The 10,716-nt window shown below is 45.5% G+C and overlaps 3 non-coding genes across 3 annotated transcripts; all 3 read left to right on the top strand.

Annotated features, from left to right (window-relative positions):
* Positions 1-372: 372 nt before the first annotated feature.
* Positions 373-513, top strand: LOC136613307 (U4 spliceosomal RNA). Its single transcript, XR_010790563.1, has one exon. It is a non-coding gene; the product is annotated as a U4 spliceosomal RNA (small nuclear RNA).
* A 1,690-nt stretch (positions 514-2,203) lies between these two features.
* On the top strand, positions 2,204-2,344 carry LOC136613529 (U4 spliceosomal RNA). Its single transcript, XR_010790763.1, has one exon. It is a non-coding gene; the product is annotated as a U4 spliceosomal RNA (small nuclear RNA).
* Positions 2,345-5,810: 3,466 nt separating this feature from the next.
* On the top strand, positions 5,811-5,951 carry LOC136613517 (U4 spliceosomal RNA). Its single transcript, XR_010790752.1, has one exon. It is a non-coding gene; the product is annotated as a U4 spliceosomal RNA (small nuclear RNA).
* The last annotated feature ends 4,765 nt before the right edge of the window (positions 5,952-10,716 follow it).

Here is a 10,716-nt window from a genome sequence, read left to right as displayed (position 1 = left end):
TTAATGACGTCACACGCTAGCTAATCAGGTCTCCATAGCGTTCTACGGAAGCCGAGTTGCAGCAATCTGAATAACTTTATCGGCAAACAACACGCGAGCACGCGGGATAGTCGCCTGAGTGCTGTACAAAACTCCCGTCATGCCTTTCTCATATTTGCATACGACTTGCGTTTTCACACACGTTGGTCTTCGGTAAAATGGATGTGGGTTAATTAGTGCAGAAGGCAATGTGGTAAGCATACGGTTTTCCATGATCCTCGGCAGGCTTCTCAGTGTGCTGCTGTATGTATAACGACCGCCGTAGCAGCGGGTCACCCTAAGCTTCTTGAGTCGCGCTGGGCGGGCGGCTGCAGCTTCTCGCTTGTGCAGGTTAGCTTTGCGCAGTGGCAGTATCATAGCCAATGAGGTTTATCCGAGGCGTGATTATTGCTAATTGAAAACTTTTCCCAATACCCCGCCATGATGACTTGAAATATAGTCAGCTACGGCAATTTTTGACAGTCTCTCAGGAGACTGAATCACGTGGTCAATAATAGATACAATGTAGCAATTTAGATTATAGGTGGAATGTTAACTCCTTCCTTACCAGGCATTTATCCTTGCTTTTTGACTCTGAAGAGTCTTCATTTACTCATTGATGTGAGCGTTGGTTGACTTCATTTTTTTAAATGTACCTTATAGGCTGGGGGTCACACAGGGTGGATTTGCTGCGGTTTTGCCGCGGATTGCTGTTGCATATCCGCACTGCGGCAAAACCGCTGCGTTTGCAGTGCAATACAGCACAAATGAGATTTGCCAAAAAGCTGTTCTCACAGGACCGATTTTTTCCGCACAGCCGCAGTGCGGAAATGCAACTGCGTCGCGGTTTTAAAAGATGCAGCATGTTCATTCTTTGGTCGTTTCCGCAGCGCTTTTTTGTCCATAGACCTCTATGGACGCAGCAAAATAGGCGACAAAAGTAAAAAAGCGCTGCGGAAAAAAACGCAGATTTTTCCGCACGAAAATCCGCAGCAAAATCCGCAAGCCCAAATTAACCTTTGAAGCGGTTTTGCCGCAGAAGCAGTTCTTCTGCGTCAAAACCGCAACGGAAAAACCGCAGCAAAACCGCAACAAATCCGCCCTGTGTGACCCTAGCCATAATGTGCAGAAAAAAGTGATTGCGCCATTTTTAGGTTGGGTTAGTTGTAACAGTGCGCTAAAAATAAAAGTGTCAAGTACGATTCACACGGACGTATAGGCACACGCAATACGTAGAAAATAGAACCCATTGATTTTAATAGGTTCGTTCACAAAGGCGTATTTTACAATATGTAGCATGTTCTATTTTACTGCGCAGGAGAAGAATACACTTTGGACTCATTTAATCCATTGTTGATTTCAATGGCTGAGAGCATCAGTGCGTTTTTTTACGTATGTTAAAAAAGTACAGTAACAAAAATGCGGTTGTGCGTGCAAATACACGTACCCTCGTGCGAATCTGGCCATATGAATGTATAGTTTTTAAAATGTTTTTTTTTTTTCATCCATTAGGCTGTATGAGGACTCATTTTTTGCAGGATGAGCTGTAGTTTTTATTAGCACAGTGCACTCGTACTCTCCAAGTGCAAGGACACTCAGTGACAACCTGTAATCTCATCCTCAAGGGCGCTTTCACACTGGCGATAAAATTGCGCGATTTTCACGCCATGCAAGAGTGCTTGAAAACGCAGAACTCTAAAACTAATGATTTTCCATTGTTTTCTTCACATTTGCGATGTTGCAATTAAAAAAATCGCGGCATGTCCTATCTTTCTGCGTTTTGCGTTTCCCCTATGGAGCCTCCTTTTTTATCACATCACAAAGCCCAAACTTGCAATTATTGAGTGAAGTGCTTTTAATATTGACTTTCGTGCTAAAATATCACTACAAAATCGTGCAAAAAATGCAGTGATGATTTTGTGAGAAAAAGTTGCGCTGATGCTAAAAAATTGCATTAAAAAAGTCACAAATTTCTCGTGGCGATATTGCGATCGGCAGTGTGAAGGAGCCCTCAGTGTACTTCTCTCTTCTCCAAACCTGCTTTTTGTTTTCTTTGATTTCTTGAGGCTTAGGGGCGGGACTTATTAGCATATCCACTCCTCCCATAATCCTTTGCACTTATGCCTCCACAATGTTGAAGGAGTCCCAGGTAAGGACCCTACAGCCCCTCTCACAGGCTTTCTTTAGCTTTGCGCAGTGGCAGTATCATAGCCAATGAGGTTTATCCGAGGCGTGATTATTGCTAGTTGAAAACTTTTCCCAATACCCCGCCATGATGACTTGAAATATAGTCAGCTACGGCAATTTTTGACAGTCTCTCAGGAGACTGAATCACGTGGTTAAAAATAGATACAATGTAGCCTTCTGAGCTAAAGACAGATTGTTTGGTCAATTGTGGAGTCAAGATGATTAACGCTGGGGTCACACAAAGCGGATTCCCGACAGAAATCCCGCGGTTTGGCTGCAGCGAAAAACCGCGAGATTTCCGCCAGGAGAACCGCGGCGGCTTTGAAGCGGTCCGGCCGCTCGCTCTTCCGCTGCGGACGGTGCTCCCATAGAGGAGAGCGCGCCCGCAGCCGAAAGAAAAAAAGAATGGACATGCTGCGGTCGGCGCAGCCGCGGCTTCTGCCAGGTTAACCGCATCGGATTGGCCTTCCCGTGTGGACGAGATTTCTCATGGCTGGCTAATCTCGGGATTAGCGGCCACAGGAGGTTCTTCCGCGGCGAAATTAATTTCCGCGGCAAATCCGCCCTGTGTGAATCCAGCCTTACGCTGCCTGCGCACAGGGGCAGATTAGCATTGTGGGATCCAGAGCAAATACCGCCCATAGTATGCTATGGGAACGTGATTCTTTCTGCACACGGGAGGGCAAAAACCACAGCATACTCCATTTTTGTGCTGATAGTTTCCATTGTAGTCAATGGAAGGTGTCTGATCTGCGGGAAAAGCAGAAGTTAAAAAAAAAATCTGTACTGCGCATGTGTGATGGTGAGCCGTGCGGACCATCCGCAGTACAGAGAAAAAGAAACCGGAATGCGCTGATGCCGCTGCTGCAATGGCCGTATTTCGCATACAGAATCCGCCCTGTCCGTGTGCAGGCAGCCTAACTCCTTCAGTACCAGAGATTTATCACAGGTTTTTGTTCCCGAACAGCCGTAACCATACAAGGGCTTGTATCTCTGCAGGACAAGTTGTATTTTGTGAACTGTACCATTGAATGTACAGAAAAACTTTAAGAATTTTTTTTTTACGTTTAATGAAAAAAAATGCAATTGCGAAAGTAAAAATGAAATGAACTTTGCTCTGTCAGTACGATTCACACGGATGTATCTGCACAAAACATTTGCGCACGCAATATGCAGGAAATAAAACTCATTGTGAACGAATCTATTGAAATTAAATACGTATATTCTGCGTGCGCAATTCCACAGCACAAAAAAATCTATAGCATGTTCTATTTTACTGCGCAGGGAAAGAGCAGAACTTGAACTCATTAAGCGATTGTCCTTTTCAATGGCTGAGAGCGTCAGTGCCTGGTTTTTGTATGTGTAAAAAAGAACAGTCAGAAAAAGCAGTTGTGCGCCCAGATATTCACCGCCTGGTGCGCAAAACTGAAGTGCAAATGTGCGTGCGAATAATAATAATCTTTATTTGTATAGCGCCAAACAGATTCCACAGCGCTTACAAAAACAGGGGGATACAGAGAGACAAAAGCACAAAAATACAAAAACCACAGTTATATAGTAATCAGTTGATGGAAACAATAGGGGTGAGGGTCCTGCTCCAACGAGCTTACATACTACAGATAATGGGGTGATACAGAAGGTAAAGGGGCTGGAGATGTGCACTGTATGGCGAGGTGGAGAGTGAGGGATGCTATACACATAGACAATGGTCAGACATTAGGCTCTGTGATGGCTGAATCAGTATGACTGCAGGGGGCAATTAATAGCGGGAAGCAGAGATTGCAGTCAGTAGGACAGGGAGCATGTTATCAGGTGGAGTACAGAGAGGTTTGGTTTAGGATATGTGGTATGCTACCCTAAAGAAGTGCGTTTTTAGAGCACGCCTGACGTTTCGTGAATCAAGGATTGCGCGGATAGTTTTGGGTAGCGCGTTCCAGAGGACTGGTGCTGCTCTGGAGAAGTCTTACAGGCGGGAATAACCGATTCGAATTAATGTGGCACTCAGTCTGAATTCTTTAGCAGAGTGTAGGGCCTGGACTGGGTGATGGATTGAGATGAGGGAAGCATTGTAGGGTGGCACAATGCTATGGAGAGCTTTATGGATGAAGGTAGTGAGTTTAAATTGAATTCTGTATTTAACGGGCAGCCAGTGCAGTGACCGGCACAGGGCAGAGGCGTCCGAGTAGCGGCTGGACAAGAAGATGAGCCTGGCTGCCGCGTTCAGGATGGATTGGAGAGGGTAGAGTCTGGTGCAGGGGAGGCCGATCAGCAACAAGGTGCAATAGTCGAGCCGAGAGTGGATGAGGGCAACAGTAAGCGTTTTTAGCATGTCCACGGTGAGAAAGGGGTGGATTCTTGCAATGTTCTTGAGGTGCAGCTGACATGTTTGGGCCAGAGATTGGATGTAGGGGGTAAAGGAGAGATCAGAGTCAAATATAACTCCAAGGCAGCGGGCACGCTGGGAGTTATGGTAGCGCCACACACTGAGATGGAGATGTCAGGATGAGGGCGGTTAGTGGAGGGTGGAAACACTAGTAAGTCCGTTTTAGAGAGGTTTAGTTTTAGGTAGAGAGAGGACATGGTGTTAGAGACAGCGGACAGACAGTTGGTGATGTTTTGGAGGAACGGGGCTGTGATGTCACGGGCAGAGGTGTATAGCTGGGTGTCATCAGCGTACAGGTGGTATTGGAGGCCAAAACTCCTGATGGTTTGTCCTATAGGGGCTGTGTAGATAGAGAAAAGAAGGGGGCCGAGGACCGAGCCCTGGGGGACCCCAACAACAAGGGGAAGAGGAGGGGAGGTAGAGCCAGCGAAGGAGACACAAATACACATATGCCCTTTGAATCCGGCCTTATGGTGATACAAATTTACAGGGTTTTTTTTAACATTTTTCTATTTTTAAAAAGTAAATACAATTTTTCCTTAAATAAAAACTGCTTTCTGTCACCATATTCTGAGACTCGTAACTTTATTTTTTTGCCAATTGGGCTGTATGAGGACTCATTTCTTGCGGGGTGAGTTGTAGTTTTTATTAGTACCATTTCGGGGTGCCTACATATTTTAAGACCTTTTTATTAAAATTTTTTGGCAACCCAGATTCCCAAAAAAATTGCAATTCTGGCATTCCGTCATTTTTTTTTTTTTTTACAACCATCACTGTGCTGAATAAATAGTACAGCGCATGACAGGTACATTGCGTATGGGCACGGGTATATCAGCGCCCATAGAGGACAATGGGCTTCTACGCATGTATACACGTGCCAAAACAGAACATGCTGTTTTCTTTTCTGAGCTCGCGATATTATGCAATTCCGCCCTTCAAATGTGATCTAAATTGCATTAGGCAATGTAATTAATTGCCTGCTAATTACTGTGTATCACACAGGTGTACAGCGCACGAGTAATACACGATAACGATGCGCACATTTGAGCCCAGCCTCAGAGTCCTTCTCTTTTCCCCAAACTTGCTTTTTGGTTTCTTTCTTTGAGGTTTAGGGGCGGGGCTTATTAGCATATCTGCTCCCATAATCCTTTGCACATATGCCTCCACAATGTTGAAGGAATCCCAGGTAAGGACCCTACAGCCCCGCTCACAGGCTCTCTTTAGCTTTGCGCAGTGGCAGTATCATAGCCAATGAGGTTTATCCGAGGCGTGATTATTGCTAGTTGAAAACTTTTCCCAATACCCCGCCATGATGACTTGAAATATAGTCAGCTACGGCAATTTTTGACAGTCTCTCAGGAGACTGAATCACGTGGTCAATAATAGATATAATATTGTTTAGTAGGTGTGATTAATCTTTTTGTGTTTAGGTGATTGAACCAACTTTTTAGGCTTCTGTGTGTTGTTGTTGTTGTTGAGGGCCAAGTCTAAATGTTGGATCTTTTTTGTTTTGTTTTTCAAAGTAGCTGTAAAAAGAGTTTGCGTATTGTGGGTTTAGTTGCACCACTTTGGGGTATGTATATGGCGAACCTTATTGAGACCGAGTGCCCAAACTGTAACCCAAACCCACCGTGTTTCCCCGAAAGTAAGACAGTGTCTTACTTTCTTTTTATCCCCAAAAGCCCCACTATGTCTTACTTTTGGGGTATGTCTTATATATACAGCGATTATAGGCACAGGCAATACAGGACACCAGTGTCTGCCATGGCGACAGGCCGGGCTCTCGCGATGACATCGCGAAAGCCGGCCGGAGACACAGAAGGATCGCGATTCCTCTGTGAACTCTTTCCCTGCCACGATCTACTTAGATCGCGGCAGGGAAGGGGTTAACAGCGGGGCGGCGCATCTCTGATGCCCCCCCGCTGTTGCAGCGGGACGCCGGCTGTGAGTGACAGCCGTCTCCCGCTGCGGGATAGCACGGGATCTTATGTGATCTCGCGCTATCTCCAGGACGTACCGGTACGTCCTGTTGCGGGAAGTACCAGGCTCCCAGGACGTAACGGTACGTCCTGGAGCGGGAAGGGGTTAAGATCAGAGGGAGGTGGCAGACGCGGCGACGTATGGAGAGGGGGACGGTGCGGACGTGGGCAGGAGGCGGCGCGCAGCTAGATGAGAGGGAGGCGGCAATACCCCCGTGTTTCCCTGAAAGTAAGACATATGTGCCGACCCCCCTGAAACCCCCGATACGTCTTACAATCGGGGGTGTCTTACTATCGGGGAAACATATTCATGATGAAGGTCTAACACCGCAAGATAGAATACTGAGGTTTCCGATTAGGTAAAACAACTCATACGACGACTTCTTTTGTCTTCTGCCACGCTCACACATGCTGTTATTCCACACAGCAATTTTATTTTGCCGCTGTTTGCCTGCGTTGTTACTCTGTTTTTAGTGCAGTAACGTGTGATTGTTCTCAGTGAGAGACACCAAGTAATCTTGTAGATATGATACCTTTCAATGGCTAACAAAGATACATGATGGAATAGTGAGCTTTTGGGGATATCTTACCCCCTTCATGACAAAGGGATCTACTAGCTTCAAATTAGAATTTGCATGTCTAATTTTTCTGCTTGGCCAATAAAGCTGTCGCCTCTATAAGGCCTAATTCCCATGGGCGGATTTCCGGAAATCTGCGGCGTTTCACTGCAGCTATTAGGTTCTATTGAACCTAATAGCTCAATGTACATGCTGCGGAATTCCACCGCAGCATGAAATTACCCGCAGCATGTCCTATTCGCCGCGGGTATACGTGCGGACGGCTAACATTGCAGCCTGTCCCGCTATACTTCCACTGTAGCACAGCGGAAGTTTAGCTAAGGAGGTCTGGAGTTTGTATGTCTCTTGACCCTTCAGGAAAGTTAATTGTAGACTCTTTGCTCACGGTGGAGAGGTTGTACTCTGCTGATGGATGCTTCAGGTCCCACAAACCATCTCTTTGTTGTGATAGGGAACCTCATTGACCCCAACCTGTTGTATAAGGAGATGGTAGTTGAGGGCATCTGTTACTGAGAGGAGTAAATGGCTATGTTGTTGTACAAGTAGTAGGGGAATAGATAAGACTTAAAAAACTGATGTGGATTACAGTATCCTTACTATCGGATGGATTGTCTACCTGGACTAGACCTGCAGAGTCCTCAGTCTCAGGATTGCAGACAGCCTTTTGCTCATCAGAGGGTATGGGAGGGAGAGGAAGTGCAGAGCCGTCTTAAAAAGATTAAAATAGACAAATCGCTGGGTCCTGATGGCATACACCCCCGGGTTTTAAAGGAATTAAGTAATGTGATAGACAGACCCTTGTTTCTTATATTTAAGGACTCTATAATGATGGGATCTGTTCCACTGGATTGGCACATAAAAAGGGTCAAAAAATGAACCTGGAAACTACAGGCTGGTAAGTCTGACTTCTGTTGTGGGTAAAATGCTTGAAGGGTTTCTAAGAGATGCTGTCCTGAAGGACCTCAGTGAAAATGGCTGTATAACTCTGTATCAGCACGGGTTTGTGAGAGATCGCTCCTGTGACACCAACCTGATCAGCCTCTATGAGGAGGTAAGTTCTAGACTGGACCGGAGAGTCACTGGATCTTGTATATCTTGACTTTTCCAAAGCGTTTGATACTGTGCTACATAAAAAGTTGGTATATAAAATGAGAATGCTTGGTCTGGGTGAGAATGTGTGTAAGTAACTGGCTCAGTGATAGAAAGCAGAGGGTGGATATAAATGGTAGATACTCTGATTGGGTCACCGTTACTAGTGGGGTAGCAGAGGGGACAGTATTGGGCCCTATTCATTTTAATATTAACTCGCATTAAAAGCTAGGGCTAGACAGATGCACACACACATAGAACAGACCTCCACTGGGTCTGTGAGTGACAGCAATTAGTAGAGCAGTTACGGTAAAGTTGGAGAGGTCCAATTAGAATTGCTCCAGCACATCAAATTGATCTTGAAGGTCTAGATGCTTAGAAGAGACCCCAATGAACAGACCAGGGGCGTGCAGTGAGACGCACCTGTTTTGTGAGGCTTTAGATGAGTCAATACCCAAGGCATGTGTGCAGCATAATATCGTGATAGTCTCAATGGAATCGGTTTCAGACTTCACCTGACATGGATATTATCAAAGTTCAGACTTTTTTAGCTGTTTAAGGCCGCCTGCAGACGGACAGAATTCTTGCAGCGGGACCCGACCCGAGCCCCTGCAGGGACCAGCGCGGTACTCACCTCTCCCGCGGCTTCGGCTCTTTGATGTGCCGGCTGCCTACCAGCCAGCGCATGCGCAGAGCGGAGCCAGCGGCTGGGAAGTGACATGGAGCATGCTGCGATTTGTTTGCTGCGCGTGATTTCACGCGGAAAGATTGCAGTCGTCTGCCTAGGATTGCGTTTTCTAACGCAATCCTATGGCAGCTTCCTCGGGGGGGAAATTCTGCGGGAAATCTCGCCGTGGAATTTCCGCCCATTTGCAGGGGGCCTTAGTGTAAGCTTGAGTACCCGGTTTCCCTGAATTTTTTGAGGATGCAAAATAATTTTTCAGGATTTTTAAGAATGCTTGACATATAAGCCCTCCTCTAAAATTAAGCCCTAGTTATAGTTAATAAAAACGCCAATTTAAATAATGTCCAGGCAGCTATATATGTAAAAAAAGTAAAAACTTTAGGAGCAAAACCATATATAAGACCCTGTCTTATTTTTGGGGAAACACGGTAGATATAGAAGTAAAATATCAATATTAATACAATAGGAGATTGTAAGAGATTTTTGATAAGTTGGGGGCAGAAAAGTGGCAAATCAGGTTTAATACTCATAAATGTAAAGTTATGCACATGGGCAGGGAAATACATACATCTAACACTGACATGGAAAAGGACTTGAGGATTTTAGTTAACTGTAAGCTAAACTGGAGCAACCAGTGTCAGGCAGCTGCTGCCAAGGCAAATGGGATCAAGGGGTGCATCAAAAGAGGTCTAGGGGTGCATGATGAGAACATTGTTCTTCCTCTTTACAAGTCACTGGTCAGATCACACATGGTATATTGTGGACAGTTTTGGGGCACCGGTGCTCAAGAAGGGCATATCAGAGCTTGAGCGGGTGCAAAGGTGGCAACTAAAGTAATAAATGGAATGAGCGGACTACAATACCCAGAGAGGTTATCAAAATTGGGGATATTTAGTTTAGAAAAAAGATGGTTGAGGGGCGACCTAATAACTATGTATAAGTATATCAGGGGACAATACAGAGATCTCTTCCATTATCTATTTATATCCAGGACTGTGACAGTAATAAGGGGGCGCCCTCTAGAGGAAAGTTTCTATACTGACATATAGCAGTAAGACTATGGAACTCTCTGCCTGAGGACGTGGTGATGGCAAATTCGATAAAAGAGTACAAGAGGGGCCTGGACGCCTTTCTTAACTATTACAATATATGTTATAATCATTAACCCTTTGCAATCCAATTTTGGATTCAGGGTTTCCTAGGGGACTTTCTCTTTCTGCCATTATATAATGGAGCCGTCTGCTGGATAGAGCCAGTACTGCGGTATGGGACATGCTGGTGAGGCCCCCCCAACAACAGAGTGGCCAGTAATATACAGTAAGAATACCCTGCCGGACGTCTTACGACATCGGCGCTGTACAGCCTTCAATCAGAATGTCTTCAGACGTCAGACAGTGGATTGGAAAGGGTTAATAACTGCAAAATAGATTATTTGATTGCCAGATTGAAGCCAAGAAGGATTTTTTTCCCCTTAAATGGGAAAAATTGTTTTCTACCTCATAGTTTTTTTTCCCTCCTCTGGATCAATATTCAGGAGTAATAGGCTGAATTGGATAAACATATGCACTGACACAGAACTGTCCTTCTGGTGACGGGGCTTTGAATACTCTGCTTCTAGCAAGCAAGTGCTGTGATTAGATCGAGCGCCAGCCAATCAGAACTGGCGCTCGATCATTCACAGCTATTCATTGAATGACATCACTTCTGTGTGAACGCCGAAGACACTGCAGCCTGCCTCACGCCGCAGGAGATCAGCAGCGCCAGGGACCCAGACACCGCGGACCAGGTGAGTATAAG

Source organism: Eleutherodactylus coqui, chromosome 2, assembly GCF_035609145.1.
Source record: "Eleutherodactylus coqui strain aEleCoq1 chromosome 2, aEleCoq1.hap1, whole genome shotgun sequence".
Lineage (NCBI taxonomy): Eukaryota > Metazoa > Chordata > Amphibia > Anura > Eleutherodactylidae > Eleutherodactylus > Eleutherodactylus coqui.
Note: the sequence above shows the minus strand (reverse complement) of the source record. Positions and strands in the feature narration are given on the sequence as shown.